We start from the raw sequence: 17324 nt of genomic DNA, 5'->3' as shown, positions 1-17324 counted from the left end.
GCTTTGCTACTTTTTCTTGCACAGATTTCTATCTTTAAAATAAACTCAGAATATTCACTCATCTCAGTAGTCACCTAGCAAAAGAGTTGAGGGGGTATAAAGGAGTAACAGGCCTTTACACCTATGACACAAAGTATTGGTAATAATTCTGACTAGAACTCAGCTTTTTCTCCCATTGTCCTGCTTAGTTCATGAACTATTGTTGAAGTTGTTTTGTAAAATGCATTTGAATGTATCTTTGACAAACATACTGTTAGTCACTTTTCATTTTTTTGTAATCTCTAAATTGATATATTCACTTGCTTGATCATTAGAAGAGGAGCATCCTATTTTTCATGGGGTTTCCTTGAGGTTTCATTGAGGTTTCAAACTTTCATGCATTTTTTAGGGTATGTATAAAGTAACAGATTGTTTTCCCTGCTACATTTTCATCATTTCTTGTCCTGGTTCAGTTGTCTTTAATGCTTCTTTGTTTTATGAAGTTAGCTTGTCTTCTGTCAATCCAAGAAAATAAAAAAGAAGTAGAAGAAAGAAAAGAAACAATTACATCACCTTTATATGCCTTCTGGATACCTTCCTTCCACTTAACATTTTTTCAAAAATGGAGTGACTCTCTTGATACTGATTATAAGTAGATATCTGACTGGAATGCCCTTTGCGCCTTCTCCCTCTGGTGAAATATTATCTAGCGTTCCAAGTCCACATTAAATATCTTCTCTTCTGTGAACCCTCTAGACAGAATCAATTGATACACCATCTGTGATACTGCAGTTTTCTTTATCCTGTATTATGATTTTACCCTCGTCTGTCACTTCCCTCATTTGTGAGCTCAATCACAAAGCAAGAATTTGTTTTTATATGCCTCCTTTGGGTCTAGCACAAGGTCTGGTATATATGTACTTAATGAATGTTTGATGAATTAATAGCATTTTATAGTATACAAAGTTATTTCAAACCTATTAGCTCATCCTAGCTCTATAGCAATTTTATGAAGTATAAGATTATATTGTTTAGACTCATGAAATATAACATTATGAACATCGCCATTTCATAGATGGGAAACCTGAGAAATTCCAGAAGGTAAAGGGTATATGGGAAGAGGGGTATAAACCACTGTATAGGTTCCTAACTCATTAGATTTATTCAAACAATACATCATTTAGTCTTCAAGGGCAATAACGATCATTTTGATTTGAGAAAACTATTTTATTTGACAGTCTTTCTAGAGTCCAGAGAAGCTTCTGGAAATTGTTTCTGTTTTTTCTTTATAGTATCAGTTATCAGAACTACCATGAGCTTTGCTGTGAAAACTTCATCTGACACAAAATGTGTATGACACAGACTGAACTTTCAAAATTGCACAAGTCGAAAAAGGCCTTGAAATTACATTTCTTGAGTAGGTTTTCCATTACTTTTAGAATGGCCTCCAGGGTAAACCTGCCTCCACAGAGTAGACGTTAGCCAATCTTTATCATGGTGGCCCACCAGGAAATTTCCATGTGGCAACAGGCCACAGCTAAAGTAACATGGATAGGACTGCTCTCAAACCACTGAAACACTGCCTAAGTGTCCTTTTGTGTAGTCCAGACCCTTTCATCCTAAATTATCTGCTTATTTTTTTTCTAAGGAGGTCAGACGGCAGGAAAAATTCATTAACATAAAATATCATTTACATTTAACCTCTGAACAAGGAAAGTGATTTGAATTATATATATATATATATCTGTACTACTAACATCATTTTTAGTTCATGAACATAAAATTAATTAAATATATGGGCAAAAGAAACAAGATCAGCAAATTGAATCTAAATTGCAATGTGCCATAGTAAGAAAAGTTCAAAACTCAGACGAGCCAGGGGTGTCTGTTCTTTTAACCAGTATTGATTAAGTACCTGTTATAGAGTACGCACTGTGTTACATATCAGAGATTCAGTACTAGGTGAAACAGATAATGTCCCTGATCTCACAAAACTTTTAGTCTCATGGGAAGGTCAGATTTTGAACATGTAATTACAACGAAGTACAAATGCTAAGGTTCATTTATACTTCACTTAAGGGAGGCCTGGGGAAAGGATGCTTTAGCTGATACTGAGGGATAAACAGGTGAGTTAGGCAAAGGGAAAGAAGAAAGATAGGGAAATGAAGAGTTTTTCAGATAGAAAGAGAAAAGGAGACCAATGAGAATTCACTATGGTATGCTCCCTTCTGCCTTGGTGAGAATTAAACTAGCAATTTGAGTAACCAAGAGAAATTAAGAACATAATAGGGAGAGAGTCAAAGGCCAGAGAGGTAGACAGAATACAAATCCTGGGGTAGCATATTAATCACGTTAAAGGGTTAGGACTTTATTCTCAGAGCAGTGATATGCCAGTGAAGTTTTAAGCAGGGTGGTTACATGATGGACCATCCATTGACTGCTGTGTGAAAAAATGGATTGGACAGGGCAAGACTGGTGGTAAGGAAACCAACAATGCTAGGTAATTACAGAGGCCTAGCATAATAGACTACAAAAATGGTCATAAAATATTTCTATTCCTCTACTGACACCCTTTGGCAGTGCATTGCCACAGTGACTCAGTGCCCCTGGCTGGCATTAAGAAATATAGCACAAAGGTTTGAAGTGTACTCATACACTGTTCACTCTTACCATACTTGAAATCCTGAGACCACCATGTGAATTAGACCAAGCTAACCTGCTGAAGGATGAGAAACCACATGGAAAAGAACTTAGGCACCCTAGCCAAAAGCCATCCAGCCCTCAGCTGACAGCCTGCCCACCACTAGATAGACACGAGTGAGGTCATGGTAGATTATTAAGCCACCGGCCAACTCATTGGCAAATCATAGACATAAGAGAAAGTCCTGCAGAGATTAGCGGAGCTGGTCCAGACCCAAAGAACTGCTAGGCTGATGCACAGAATTATGAGTTAAGCAAAATGATTTCCATTTTAAGTCATTAGTTTATGGGGAGATTTGTGTTGTGCAGCAAAGGCTAATCAATGTGCTTGGTAAGAGATGTATGCTGGCCTGAACTAGCAGGTTAGCAGTGAGATTTGACAGAAGGACACAGAACTAGGTGCTTCAATCCTAAAAACCATTATTTTTGAATTGAACCAATAGATTGTTGGTAAGACCTACTTGCTGAGTTCAGGGATAGAGGAGGAGAGAAATACGTGGGAGGAAAATAGTAAGTACAATTGAGAATGTGTAGAACTTGAAGTATCTGAGAAACATCTAAGCAAAGATGTCCAACAGGTCATCAGACCAATGGCTGGAAGACACACAAGAAAGACCCAGGCTGTGGACACAGATGTGAGATTTGTTGGTATAGACATTGTGTAATTGAAGCCACTGATAAACTCCCCTAAGCAAAGAGACTGAAAAGCCCAAAAGTTCCTGATTATTACTATATATGCAATTGTGGACAAGCTACTCAACATTTCTGAGTTTGTTTTACACCTATAAAATGGTGTAATGTTAGTTGACTTACTGAGGCTGTAATAAAGATTAAAATATATATATTTTGTTTCAGTCATTTGATGAATAGTAGAGGACTAAAATGCCAATTATCTTCCCTATCACTTACAGTCAAGTTGCACAAAAATATTTTAGAGTTGTCTTTATTTCCTGCTTTCTATTCTTGATACTTGTGGATTAGTGATGGATTTTAATGATGAGCAATAAGAATGCTAGATTCTTCATTCTCCTTTTGAAATATTAAACAATTTTTCTTAAATTGCATGCGTCAGAATTGTCTGTGGTAATTATTTAAAATGCAAATTCCTTTGCTCCACTTTAGACCTTCTGAACCAGAAATTCTGGAATCTGCATTTTTAGTAAGCTCCCAAGGTGCTTGTTACACACACATTCTAAAAGTACATAACCCAAGCCCTTCCCTGCATCTCCCTAATAATAATATAAAAACAAACAGAAGTTGTTGAAATGCACTTGGTATGCTATGAAACTCCCCCCGACAAATGGTCCCACACGAACCATCTTTCCTCAGCTCTTCTGCCGTATTAACTCTATCCCCACCCTGACCAGGTAAAACTCTGCTAATCTTCCTCCTGCCTGTGAATTTGGCTGGCCTTCCTGGAAAAGGAAATCTTTGGCCTCCTCCTGAACTGCCCTGATAACCATTTCATTATACTTCCAGAATGGGGTTTGAACCATTCCAAGATCCCAAAGCATTCCTGTCACAGCACACTTGATCTCTTCCTGTTGAAATTCTGCCTCATCATTTAGGCAGCTCTGCATGTTTTAATACACAGTCACATATATTACATGCCATCAGACTCATGAAATCAGTTGCTGATTAAAAATAAATATTGTCTCCCAGCTGCTAGGAAGGTTCAAACACTTGAAACTGATTGCAGAAAGAAAATAGGTCCAATATGTTCTGTTCTACAAAATGTCAATAGAGACGGTTATGCAGGCACAGCTGATACTTTCCTTTTGCACAAATTACAGGGTAGAATAGATACAAGAATGGCATGGACAGAAATACATATTTCAAGAGAATAAAGGAAATGGTACATCTATGAGCTGAACCTCCACAGGTTGCTACCTGCCATGAACTTCTAAAGCTAAATTTTTATAAAGAGGGAGGGCCCCAAAGATAAAGCTATCTAATCACAGGAGTACTTTCATAGGCATATGTTTTTAGGAATTCTCTTGCTCATAGCACGTGGGATCAAGAATACAGGGTCCATAAATACACTGTATCTGTCTTTCTGGGACCAATTTGCCTATTCTCAGCAGCTGGAGCAGAAGGGAGGCCATACACACCCATTCTAAGATAGCATTAAAGGCCTATGTTTAAAATACCTTTAAATCTGTTCAGTAACACCATGTGCCAGCTCACAGTCCCTTCCTGCCAGCATCTCAGCCCCCTTTTCTGTGGAGCTGCACAAGGGCCAGATCGCCACTGTCAGAAAGAAAGGAAAGATAATCCTTCTCTGAATTAATGAAAAAAGCTTTATCTACATGCTCCTTTGATGAGGTTGGGTTTTAGTATTTCTGCTGGTGCATTGTAAAGTATTCATTTTCAAATAATTTGTTACCAGCAGATTGTCGATGTTCCTGTTTGAATACTGCAGCCCGCATACACCCATGCTAAAGAACATCCTGCATCCTTAACATACTTCAACCAGAGTAATCATCACAGGTGTGAAGTGGTGCTCACCCACAGAGCATTGTATACCTCCCCAATTTCCACCCTTGTCTGTACAATGTATACAAAAATCTGTGGTGTTTAATAAAAGCGGGGGAAGGTTCTTTCTAAAAGAAACCAATATACACGCATATTTTTCTCAATTAGAAAAAACTGCTCAAAGAAAGAAAAAGTGCCTCCATGTACCAGTGGCTTGCTCTCACTCCACAGATGCTAATGTGATTTTCACTGCTGGCAAGTCTCATTGAGCACAAGTGCTGGTATCAGTTGATGCAGGACACCTCAAGGAATCTATTGGAGGCCACAGTCTCAATCTCAGGAGAACTTTTAGAGGCCAGGGAAGAAAAAGCGAATTGCTTGTCAGTGCTTTCAATAATTCCTTTCTCCCTTATGCCTAACTAAATCTAATTGAACTCGAGTTTTCAGAAGTCTCTGATGGCTAAGGATCTCAAAAGCTAAGTATTAAAGAAAAAAAATCATCCTCCAATCAGAGTTAATTAAATTAAATTAAACTCATTAATTCAATTAATCCCTTCTCTGTTCAACACACTGCTTGATGGATGATTGAAATACAGTATGTTTTGAAAGTTTTAAATACCATAGGAAATATGATGCTCTGAAAATGTAAGTAAACTTACATGAGATCAAGCAGCCAAGAAAACAAAATGATTCTGGACCCACTACCCTTATTACCATAATATAACATATTTAATATATAAATATATCAGATATATTTATATTTAACATAAATATATCATATAGGCAAATTCTAGGTCAAAAATCTATAGATTTAATAAAATACTTGATGCTAGTGTCAGAATTGAAGTTCTCTTTATTCTTATAAAGGAGTGGGTACACTTATAAATTGTCTAAGTGGAAAAAAATTCCTAAATTTTTGAACACCTTCAATCTCTATTTTTAACTAGAAACTGAAACTGTACTATTTCTTCCCAATCTACATTTTAATGATTTTAGTACAACCTTGCTTTTGTCATTTCTTTATTTTATAGCTGTTACAACAATACAAATTTGAGCTTTATGAAGGAAGTATCCAAGAATCTACTGTGTAAAGCATGGAAAACAATTATTAGAACATAATTAATTTATTTTTTCCTTTCCCCTTCTTAGTCTCTGGGCATGGCTGCTTAACACCTACAACCACCACCGTGAAAAATGTGTCCTCTGACATATCTGAAGGTATCATCCTGAAAAGAAAAAGAAAGTGTTCTTTTTACCTGAACTCTTCAATTTTCTTATTCTGATCTCCACATTTCTTTTTTTTTGTTTGTTTTTGTTTTTGTTTTTGTTTAGACAGAGTTTCGCTCTTGCCACCCAGGCTGGAGTGCAGTGGTGTGATCTCGGCTCACTGCAACCTCTACCTTCCGGGTTCAAGTGATTATCCTGCCTCAGCCTCTTGAGTAGCTGGGATTACAGGTGCCGACCACCACTCCCGGCTAATTTTGTTTTTGGGGGGTTTTCTTGTATTTTTAGTAAAGACAGGGTTTCATCATGTTGGCCAGACTGGTCTCGAACTCCCACATTTCTAAATCAACCTGCAGGACCAGCGTACAGAAAGGACTGCAAATGCTAAAGGTACAGTTGTAGTGAAGGGCCCTTCCTAACTCCCAGAGAATGGCGGGAATTCATTTACCTAAGAGGTAATACAACAAGAAACAAGATTAGGATCTGTCCATTTTATCACAGGATCATTCAAGCTGTTTCTGAAGTTAGGTCTCCTGGACTCTACACAAAATCTATTTCCACAACCACAATTCCTTTTAAATGTGTACAAAATGCCCTGACAATAAATAAAAGCCCAGCTGCTCTGAGCTGACACTTCCACACACGGGACGTGGTCAGACTTAGGTAATAACACTCTGGCTGACAGTCTGTCAAAGGATCATTTATTTTCACTCTCTGCACAAAAAGAGAAAGAGCTTATGAACCTATGAAACATACCAATGTGTATATTAAAATAAAATTTTCTCCATTGGAAGTTTGACTTTTGATGCAATATAAAGGTCCCAAATCAAAATAAAGCAGGTGCAAGGAATTTGAAAACATCAACAATCCAAGGGCTAGAAATGTGAAATGGTTCAATAAAATGCAAATATCTATATTTTATTCACCAAATGAAAAATATTTTTGAGTCACTACAGAAAATGGAAGAGTGACAAACCTACCTAACAGATTAATAGACAATTCTAGCTAACATATTAAGTCCGAGACTTTAAGAAGTAACTCAAATTACCTTCAGTTATAAGTGATATAAAATGAAAAGTCACAATTTAGTTCTAGGAAGCAGATGGGAAAAAATTTCAGCCAATTTCTCAGTGTAGGAGAGATAGCTACTTGGTGACGCTTTAAGTGAAGAGCAGAGTGAAGAAATCTGTGCAGACTTCAGAGTTAGAAATTGGAAAAAATGTCTTTCACCTGTTAAAATTTGATAGCGTGACCAAAAAAATTACTGGTATTATATCACAGGAATGAAGGATGCTTCTTCACTCCCTACACACACTCACAAAATCAGAGCTTTTTTTTTTTTTTTTTCTTTTGGCCACTGCTAAGGAGATAGTTAAGCATTCTGTTGTTGTTGAAGGCCAAAAATGTTGCTAGGGTATGGGCGGAGGTAGAACTACTTTGAAAAAAAAAATCCCCACTAATATCTCTATGTTGAAATATCTAGACAACTATTCTCATTGAAATGCCTATGACAGCCAAGTCAGTAATAATAACAATAATAAAAAGCAATAAAACATTATTTATTACTTAAATTATTATTATTAATTATTTTCACATGTCTGGCAGATCTAGACCCTTCAGAAGTATCTTATAGGACCAGACACAGAGTGATGGTAACTTTGATGATGGCCAGATACAGACAGAGGCAGGGATTGCTTTGTTTTTCCTGGACTGTGTAAAACCCCAAGGTTCTGAAATAACCTAAGAGATAGAGCAGACTTTATAAAAAATGAGTGATAGTGAACTTCATCCTGTGTAAATGAGAGCTAGAATAAGCTTCCAGGAGGGCAGGAACTTGTCTGCCCTCTTTTCTAAGAATATCTGCAGAATTGAGCACACATCTGACATACAGAAGTCATACAATAACTATTTGTGGAATAAATAACCAGATTTAATTTCATTTAGAAGAAAATGTGTGCTATTTCTTACATCGCAGGTTTTGGAGCAATTCTTACTATTTATTCACCGCTGACTTGTAGATTATTTTTAAACTGAGAAGGACCTGTACAATCACCCCTACGTTTTATAGATGAGAAAACTGGATGACCAAAGAACACAGTCAGTTAGCAGGAGAGCTAGGACTAAAGACCAACCAATCCCTTTTCACTTTAGCAATATTACTACATACTTTTCTTCTTAGAAAGTCTTATAGGACCAAAATAAAACAGTCAATTAAGGGTCACAAAGTTTTAGACAATTACTCTCCTTTTGTATTACAGATTTTCCACTCCCCAATACTGTTGCAATCATATGAAAGTAATTTCTACTTCTTACACTTGCCCTTTGTAGTCTCATCTTCAACTTGCACTCATGCCATTTGCTTCTACCCAGAATGCTCTCCCATGCGACTTTTTTGTTGGAACATTCCTGCTTAGAGAATAGCTCAAACTTTTCTCACCACGGAGTCTTCCTTAACTAACATTAATTCCTCCATTGGAAGTCTGACCATTTTCAATTGGGAGCCACTATCTGGCCGGTGGGCCCTTCCCACATTTGAAGAAACAATTAGGGTCATTCACTCTAAACTGGGTTAAGTGAAACAACTTCTCGTAATAGACAATTGATTCAGTTGCCTTTTTTTTTTTTTTTGCCTCTGAGTCATTAAAGCATACATTTCAAAAAACAAGTTGCTTACCAATAATTTCTAGTCAGTGTTTTATTTATTTTTAACTGAAGTTAGAGGGATTAATCATACCCTTCCTTATTATGATGTTACCGTTCTATCCTTTTCTTACTCAAAGGTATGAGAAATATTTTCTCTTTATTTGATTTTGAAGATAACTGCTGAAAAAAAAGAGCCACAGAAATAGAGGTGCTAAAATACAATATAACAGTTAGATTAAAAAAAACTAAGGACTCATTTTTTAATACTTTTTGGTCAGATTTGTTTTAAATGATTATTTTCTTAATAAAAATGAAAAGAAATTCTTATTCCCACATTTGAGTTAAATCAGCTAATGAAGGCTATGGAAAAGTGATATTCATTTATCCATTCAATTAATATTTAGAGTTAGGCCTATTATGTGTCAGATACTATTATAGGTACCAAGGAAAGAGCAATGAGCAAAAAAAATAAGCAAAAGTCCTTGCCCTTTGTAAAGCTTACATTCAAGTTGAAAAGAAAGAAAACAAGCAAAATAGTAAGTCAAATACATAGTATGCTAAATTTTGTGTGTTATGAAGAACATAATAAAAAGGATGGGGGATAGAGAGTGAAAGTAGCTCATAGGAGAAGAGGTGAAGAAAGACTTTAAACAAGAGGTGAAGAAAGTCCTCACTGAGAGGGTGACATCTGAGTAAGGACCTGAGAGAGTTGAAGGAACAATCGTATGGTTATACAGGAGGACAGTGTTCCAGACAGCAAGTGCAAAGTCCTGAAACAGAGATACATGTGAAGAACAATAGCGATAACAGTGAGGCGACTGACTGAGAGGAATAGAGGCCACAAGACCAGAGAGCAAGGTTACAAAGGGATTTGTGTACGATGTGAGAACTTCAGCTATTATTTAGAATGAAATGAAAGCCATTGGCTGGTTTTCAGCATAGAAAGAAGACATTCTTAGCCTTCTCTAATAAGGCTAAGTTTAAGCAGAAACTTTAATTAGGCAAGGCAGCAGTCTGTGTGGATATCTGGGAGAAGATAGAGCTGTAAATGCAAGATCCTAGAGAAAGGAACAACCAACACTGGTACGTTGGAGAACAGCAATGAGAAAAGGGTCACGAGAATGGGGTGAACAAAGTTGGGGTGCATCCAAAATATGGGTTAGGAAGAGGAAGTGGCATTATCATGTAGGGTCATTTAGACAGGACTTTGAGTAAGCTTATCATGGGGTATAACACAAGTAGAGAATAGTATACGATTCAGTGAATTTTTTTTTTTTTTTTTTTTTTTTTGAGACAGGGTTTCACTCTTGTTGCCCAGACAAAAGTAGAGTGGCACAATTGGCTCACTACCTCCTGCTGAAGCAGGATTGCTTGAGCCTCCTGAGCTCAAGCAATCCTCCTGCTTTAGCCCCCTAAGTAGCTGGGACTACAGTCACACGCCACCACGCCTGGCTAATTTTTGTATTTTTTCTAAAGACAGTGTTTCACCATGTTGCCCAGGTGGGTCTCAAACTCCTGGGCTCAAACAATCAGCCCGCCTTGGCCTCCCAAAGTGCTGGGATACAGTAAGCCACCGTGCCTGGCCTGAATTTCCACCAACTCACAAATTTTCATCAACCCCACATTTAGACCACCATCCAAACCAATCTATAGAATAGGGTACTATAGAACAACCCTGAAGCCTCCTTCATGCCTCCTCTGTCATTACTATTTGCCCATCCAAGGATAACCACTATTTCACTTTCCATCACTTTGGATCAATTTTTCCTGTGTTGAACTTTTTGTAAATGGAATCTTACAGTATTACCCATTGATATCAGGCTTCATTCACTCAGTGTTGTGTTTGTGAGATTCGTTATTGTGTGTAGTGGTGGTTCATTTTTTTCATTGCCATGTAATATTGCACTGTGTAAATATACCACAATTTATTCATCCATTCAAAAGAGAAAAAAAAAGAAAGTGGAGAGGTTGAGAAAGACAGTTCATGTAAATGGAAACCAAAGATAACCAGTAATAGCTATACTTATATCAGGTAAAGTAGACTTTAAATTAAAGCAGTAAAATTATTACAGCTTGATTATAATATTTAATATATTTAATATAAATATTAAACCTGAAAGTTATAGCAAAAATCACAAGTACTTTTGTACCAACTTAATGACAAAGAAGGACATTATATTATGATAATAAAGGGATCAATTCAACAAGAGGATATAAAAATTCTAAATGTATAGGCACTCAGAACTGGAGCAGTCAGATATATAAAGCAAATATTATTAAATCTAAAGAGAGAGACAAACCCCAATACAATAATAGTTGGGGATTTCAACACCCCAATATCAGCATTGGACATATCATCTAGACAGAAAATCAACAAAGAAGCATAAAATGTAAACTATGTCATAGATCAAATATGCCTAATGGACATTTACAGAATATTTCACCCCACAGCTGCAGGACATACACTCTTTTCATCAACACATAGAATATTCTCTAGGACTGACCATATGTTAGGACACAAAACAAGTCTCAAAAACTGTGTAAAAATTTAAATCATTTCAAGTGTCTTTTCTAACCACAGTGAAATAAAGCTAGAAATCAATTAACAAGAGGAACATTCGAAAATCTACAAATACATGAAAATCTAACAACATGCTTCTGAACAGCCAATGCGTAAACAAAGAAATTAAGAAGGAAATTTTAAAATTCCATGAAACAAATGAAAATAGAAACACAGCCTATCATGACCTCTGCAACACAGCAAGAGGGGTATTAAGAGGGAAGTTTACAGCAATAAATGCCTACATCTAAAGTAAGAAAATCTGGTATGGTGGCAGGCACTTGTAGCCCCAAATACTTGGGAGGTTGAGGCAGGAAGATCCCTTGAGCTCAAGAGTTCAAGGCCAACCTAGGCAACATAGTGAGACCCCTTGCCTCCAAAAAAAAAAACAGTGCAAATATCTCAAATAAACAACCTAATGATGCAGCTTAAGAAACTAGAAAAGCAAGAACAAAGCAAACCCAAAATTTGTAGGAGGAACAAATAACAAAGAGCAGAGCAGAAAGAAACAAAATTGAGACTAAAGAGAATATAAAATATCAGCAAAAGGAAAAGTTGGTATTTTGAAAAGATAAATAAAATCACAAACCAACAACTAAGCTTAGAAAAAACAGAAAAGATCTAAATAAGTAAAATTAGAAACAAAATGATGTTACAACTGATACTAGAAATGCAAAGGAGTATTACAGACTACTAGGAAGAACTATATATCAAAAATTCAGAGAATCCAGAGGAAATGAGTAAATTTCTAAATACATACCAATACTGAACCAAGAACACATAAAAGAACCTGGACAGGAGGGGGCGGAGCAAGATGGCCGAATAGGAGCAGCTCCAGTCTCCAACTCCCAGCGCGAGCGACACAGAAGACCGGTGATTTCTGCGTTTTCAACTGAGGTACTGGGGTCATCTCGCTAGGGAGTGCCGGACAATCGGTGCTGGTCAGCTGCTGCAGCCTGACCAGCGTGAGCTGAAGCAGGGCGAGGCATCGCCTCACCTGGAAGCGCAAGGGGGAAAGGAATCCCTTTTTCCTAGCCAGGGGAACTGAGACACACAACACCTGGAAAATCGGGTAACTCCCACCCCAATACTGCGCTTTAAGGAAACAGGCACACCAGGAGAATATATCCCACACCTGGCCGGGAGGGTCCCACGCCCACAGAGCCTCCCTCACTGCTAACACAGCCGTCTGCGGCGATCTATCTGCAAGGCAGCAGCGAGGCTGGGGGAGGGGCGCCCGCCATTGCTGAGGCTTAAGTAGGTAAACAAAGCCGCTGGGAAGCTCGAACTGGGTGGAGCTCACAGCAGCTCAAGGAAGCCTGCCTGTCTCTGTAGACTCTACCTCTGCGGACAGCGCACAGCTGCAGCCCATTAGGGGAAAGAGCGGGGGCGGTGCAGACGCGAACGACTCTGTCTGACAGCTTTGGGGAGAGCCGTGGATCTCCTAACGCGGAGGTTGAGATCCGAGAACGGACAGACTGCCTGCTCAGGTGGGTCCCTGACCCCTGAGTAGCCTAGCTGGGAGACATCCCCCACTAGGGGCAGTCTGACACCCCACACCTCACAGGGTGGCGTCACCCCTGAGAGGAAACTTCCAAAGAAAGAATCAGACAGGTACACTCGCTGTTCAGCAATATTCTATCTTCGGCAACCTCTGCTGCTGATACCCAGGCAAACAGGGTCTGGAGTGGACCTCAAGCAATCTCCAACAGACCAACAGACAGTCCTTCTGACTGTCAGACGGAAAACTATCAAACAGGAAGGACACCTATACCAAAACCCCATCCGTACGTCACCATCATCAAAGTCCAGAGACAGATAAAACCACAAAGATGGGGAAGAAGCAGGGCAGAAAAGCTGGAAATTCAAAAAATAAGAGCGCATCTCCCCCTGCAAAGGAGCGCAGCCCATCGCCAGCAACGGATCAAAGCTGGTCAGAGAATGACTTTGACGAGATGAGAGAAGAAGGCTTCACTCCATCAAACCTCTCAGAGCTAAAGGAGGAATTACGTACCCAGCGCAAAGAAACTAAAAATCTTGAAAAAAAAGTGGAAGAATTGACAGCTAGATTAATTAATGCAGAGAAGATCATAAACGAAATGACAGAGATGAAAACCATGACAAGAGAAATACGTGACAAATGCACAAGCTTCAGTAACCGACTCGATCAACTGGAAGAAAGAGTATCAGCGATTGAGGATCAAATGAATGAAATGAAGCGAGAAGAGAAATCAAAAGAAAAAAGAAGAAAAAGAAATGAACAAAGCCTGCAAGAAGTATGGGATTATGTAAAAAGACCAAATCTACGTCTGATTGGGGTGCCTGAAAGTGAGGGGGAAAATGGAACCAAGTTGGAAAACACTCTTCAGGATATCATCCAGGAGAACTTCCCCAACCTAGTAGGGCAGGCCAACATTCAAATTCAGGAAATACAGAGAACGCCACAAAGATACTCCTCCAGAAGAGCAACTCCAAGACACATAATTTCCAGATTCACCAAAGTTGAAATGAAGGAAAAAATCTTAAGGGCAGCCAGAGAGAAAGGTCGGGTTACCCACAAAGGGAAGCCCATCAGAATAACAGCAGACCTCTCGGCAGAAACTCTACAAGCCAGAAGAGAGTGGGGGCCAATATTCAATGTTCTTAAAGAAAAGAATTTTCAACCCAGAATTTCATATCCAGCCAAACTAAGCTTCATCAGTGAAGGAGAAATAAAATCCTTTACAGATAAACAAATGCTTAGAGATTTTGTCACCACCAGGCCTGCCTTACAAGAGACCTGAAGGAAGCCCTAAACATGGAAAGGAACAAGCGGTACCAGCCATTGCAAAAACATGCCAAAATGTAAAGACCATCGAGGCTAGGAAGAAACTGCATCAACTAACGAGCAAAATAACCAGTTAATATCATAATGACAGGATCAAGTTCACACATAACAATATTAACCTTAAATGTCAATGGACTAAATGCTCCAATTAAAAGACACAGACTGGCAAACTGGATCAAGAGTCAAGACCCATCAGTCTGCTGTATTCAGGAGACCCATCTCACATGCAGAGACATACATAGGCTCAAAATAAAGGGATGGAGGAAGATCTACCAAGCAAATGGAGAACAAAAAAAAGCAGGGGTTGCAATCCTAGTCTCTGATAAAACAGACTTTAAACCATCAAAGATCAAAAGAGACAAAGAAGGCCATTACATCATGGTAAAGGGATCAATTCAACAGGAAGAGCTAACTCTCCTAAATATATAGGCACCCAATACAGGAGCACCCAGATTCATAAAGCAAGTCCTTAGAGACCTACAAAGAGACTTAGACTCCCATACAATAATAATGGGAGACTTCAACACTCCACTGTCAACATTAGACAGATCAACGAGACAGAAAGTTAACAAGGATATCCAGGAATTGAACTCATCTCTGCACCAAGCGGACCTAATAGACATCTATAGAACTCTCCACCCCAAATCAACAGAATATACATTCTTCTCAGCACCACATCGCACTTATTCCAAAATTGACCACATAATTGGAAGTAAAGCACTCCTCAGCAAATGTACAAGAACAGAAATTATAACAAACTGTCTCTCAGACCACAGTGCAATCAAACTAGAACTCAGGACTAAGAAACTCAATCCAAACCGCTCAACTACATGGAAACTGAACAACCTGCGCCTGAATGACTACTGGGTACATAACGAAATGAAGCAGAAATAAAGATGTTCTTTGAAACCAATGAGAACAAAGATACAACATACCAGAATCTCTGGGACACATTTAAAGCAGTGTGTAGAGGGAAATTTATAGCACTAAATGCCCACAAGAGAAAGCAGGAAAGATCTAAAATTGACACTCTAACATCACAATTAAAAGAACTAGAGAGGCAAGAGCAAACACATTCAAAAGCTAGCAGAAGGCAAGAAATAACTAAGATCAGAGCAGAACTGAAGGAGATAGAGACACAAAAAACCCTCCAAAAAATCAATGAATCCAGGAGTTGGTTTTTTGAAAAGATCAACAAAATTGACAGACCGCTAGCTAGACTAATAAAGAAGAAAAGAGAGAGGAATCAAATAGACGCAATAAAAAATGATAAAGGGGATATCACCACCGACCCCACAGAAATACAAACTACCATCAGAGAATACTATAAACACCTCTACGCAAATCAACTAGAAAATCTAGAAGAAATGGATAATTCCTGGACACTTACACTCTCCCAAGACTAAACCAGGAAGAAGTTGAATCCCTGAATAGACCAATAGCAGGCTCTGAAATTGAGGCAACAATTAATAGCCTACCACCAAAAAAAGTCCAGGACCAGATGGATTCACAGCTGAATTCTACCAGAGGTACAAGGTGGAGCTGGTACCATTCCTTCTGAAACTATTTCAATCAATAGAAAAAGAGGGAATCCTCCCTAACTCTTTTTATGAGGCCAACATCATCCTGATACCAAAGCCTGGCAGAGACACAACAAAAAGAGAGAATTTTAGACCAATATCCCTGATGAACATCGATGCAAAAATCCTCAATAAAATACTGGCAAACCGGATTCAGCAGCACATCAAAAAGCTTATCCACCATGATCAAGTGGGCTTCATCCCTGGGATGCAAGGCTGGTTCAACATTCGCAAATCAATAAACGTAATCCAGCATATAAACAGAACCAAAGACAAGAACCACATGATTATCTCAATAGATGCAGAAAAGGCTTTTGACAAAATTCAACAGCCCTTATGCTAAAAACGCTCAATAAATTGGTATTGATGGAACGTACCTCAAAATAATAAGAGCTATTTATGACAAACCCACAGCTAATATCATACTGAATGGGCAAAAACTGGAAAAATTCCCTTTGAAAACTGGCACAAGACAGGGATGCCCTCTCTCACCACTCCTATTCAACATAGTGTTGGAAGTTCTGGCTAGGGCAATCAGGCAAGAGAAAGAAATCAAGGGTATCCAGTTCGGAAAAGAAGAAGTCAAATTGTCCCTGTTTGCAGATGACATGATTGTATATTTAGAAAACCCCATTGTCTCAGCCCAAAATCTGCTTAAGCTGATAAGCAACTTCAGCAAAGTCTCAGGATACAAAATTAATGTGCAAAAATCACAAGCATTCTTATACACCAGTAACAGACAAGCAGAGAGCCAAATCAGGAATCAACTTCCATTCACAATTGCTTCAAAGAGAATCAAATACCTAGGAATCCAGCTTACAAGGGATGTAAAGGACCTCTTCAAGGAGAACTACAAACCACTGCTCAGTGAAATCAAAGAGGACACAAACAAATGGAAGAACATACCATGCTCATGGATAGGAAGAATCAATATCGTGAAAATGGCCATACTGCCCAAGGTGATTTATAGATTCAATGCCATCCCCATCAAGCTACCAATGACTTTCTTCACAGAATTGGAAAAAACTGCTTTAAAGTTCATATGGAACCAAAAAAGAGCCCGCATTGCCAAGACAATCCTAAGTCAAAAGGACAAAGCTGGAGGCGTCACGCTACCTGACTTCAAACTATACTACAAGGCTACAGTAACCAAAACAGCATGGTACTGGTACCACAACAGAGATATAGACCAATGGAACAGAACAGAGTCCTCAGAAATAATACCACACATCTACAGCCATCTGATCTTTGACAAACCTGAGAGAAACAAGAAATGGGGAAAGGATTCCCTATTTAATAAATGGTGCTGGGAAAATTGGCTAGCCATAAGTAGAAA

The sequence above is a fragment of the Trachypithecus francoisi genome, unplaced genomic scaffold, assembly GCF_009764315.1.
Source record: "Trachypithecus francoisi isolate TF-2019V2 unplaced genomic scaffold, Tfra_2.0 Lachesis_group5, whole genome shotgun sequence".
Classification (NCBI taxonomy): domain Eukaryota; kingdom Metazoa; phylum Chordata; class Mammalia; order Primates; family Cercopithecidae; genus Trachypithecus; species Trachypithecus francoisi.
The sequence above is the reverse complement of the archived record's forward strand: the minus strand, read 5'-3'. Positions refer to the sequence as shown.